This window comes from Cicer arietinum, chromosome 4, assembly GCF_000331145.2.
Source record: "Cicer arietinum cultivar CDC Frontier isolate Library 1 chromosome 4, Cicar.CDCFrontier_v2.0, whole genome shotgun sequence".
Taxonomy (NCBI): Eukaryota; Viridiplantae; Streptophyta; class Magnoliopsida; order Fabales; family Fabaceae; genus Cicer; species Cicer arietinum.
This window is the reverse complement of record NC_021163.2, coordinates 41,574,695-41,576,797: the sequence shown is the minus strand read 5'-3', so window position 1 is coordinate 41,576,797 and position 2,103 is coordinate 41,574,695.

Sequence of the window (2,103 nt, the reverse complement as noted above, 5' to 3'; positions counted from 1 at the left end):
ACGAACTGCTGCAAAGACTCTGCGGGATCTGGAGAAGAGGAAAAGAGAGATTTGTGCTCTTAAGATGAAGAGGGTTAGAATATTTTCATCGTTACCATCCTCCAAAGTTCAAGGGTGATGAGGACTCAGGAAAAGAGTTGACTAGTGGATTCATGAAGTGGAAAAGATCTTCGAGATGACGGATTGTCAGGTAGAGTTGAAGCAAATAATGACGACATGGAATTTATAAAATGGTTCCAAGGACATAGAAGCTATGTGTTGGTGTAAACTCGAAGATGATGAGTATGGATGGATTAACATTAGACTAATAAGGGATTTCAAGTAAACATCTAAGTTGAGGACTTTTGTTAAGAAAAGTATTAGATGTTTTCCTGGTATATTTCAGGATGAAACTGGATGAAGTTTGACAACTGTCAAAGAGATGTGAACATCATGGAATTGTTGAGAAGATGAGGCTTCCATTTGGGATAACATTTGGTGCTTAGGTGTCAATGAAAGAGACTGGTATTGAAGTTAAGGGAGCGTTGCACATTAGGAGTGAATACTCCTTTGGATAGATAAAATACGCTTTGAGGAATTGTCGATACCTTGAGGGGAAAAGTCGAGCATTCGAGTTAGACTAGATTCACAACTTGGATTATTAAGTATGAATCTCATAACGAGTGTAGGAGTGAGACCGTGTATTTAGTTGATAAGTGACAAATCTCCTGGTGGTTTAGGAGATAGTAAGTATGGATAATGATATTGGATAAATCTATAGACACGTAAATGTGAATTTGAGCGATTTATGGTTTAGTTGTTGGTCTTGGGAAGTCAAGCGTGAAGATTTGAAATGATCATTTCAGTAACTGGATGGACGAAGAAAGGTATGTGGGTTTTTGAGATATTGTACTGAAAAATTTATGAGGATGAAGTTATAGATAATTAGTTCTTAGGAAATGCTTATGGGGAACGTTTGAGAAATAATTCTTTAGGACGTTCGATTGTTAGGATTCTTTCAGTTCGTATCTCGGTTAAGGTTGAGAGGGAATAAGAATCCAGCGAGTGAACCAAATATTGGAAAAGGTACCAAGAAATTTGTGGAGCAGCGCATAGAGATGTAGCTTATGACAATTAAAGATTGATGAAAGGAATTATCTCACCTATAACTCAGACATTATTATTATAAAGGTATGCCAATGATATAAAGACATTACTTGAGTGCATGTCATGGGGATTGTTATTGTGTTCGTCAATCAAAGGAAGTTTGTGTGTCCCAAGTGGTATAGTCTTTGGCTTGTTTTCGAAAATACTTGAGGTAGTTTTGATCACCCAGCATGTGTGGGGATGGAATTATTAAATTTATAACTGGAATAACATACCGATAAGAACACTACAGTTTGACGTAGTTGTACGACTTAAGAAAAATCGAGGATTTGTGGACAAGGGAGAAATTTAGGAGTTCTCGGATGTAGTGATTGTTCTGTGCTCAGTGTGTTGGGGTCATTCTAAGTGTTTCAGTTTGGTACCAAATGGATGTTTCGTACCAAGTAGATGCCAATGAGACTACGTGACATAGGTATGGGATATTTTACTTCGTCGACAGGATCAAAGTTATAGGAAAATAAGGGAAATTCAATGGACTTTGAGAAGATTGTTGACTGCTTTTGTAAGTTGCAAGGAGCACTATTACAGTTCGGCTAAGATAGTCTAAGCCACTATCATGGTTGTTGGCTATTTATTGACAAATTGAGGGACTGATCATCCTTAATCTCTTGTTGATAGTGGACAAAATCATGTTGAATGGAACGGACGAGCCTTACCGACTATGGATGTGTGTGAAGTTATTAAACACCCTATGAAAAGGGGTAGGCAACACTTTTTCGAGAAGGCCGGGTGAAACAAGTTGTGACTAGTGTGTTGAATTTGAGTACAAACCTAGTGTGGATTGCTACTCGTACTTTAAGTTTCGAGGACGAAACTAATTTTAGGGGGGTAGTAATGTAAGACCCATAATTTTAAAGTATACTTTATGTATTTTAGTGTATTTTGGTATTGAACTCGGAGGCTTTTTAGCCAAAGTTATTAATATTTTGGGAGTTTATATGACCAAAAGGATATTTT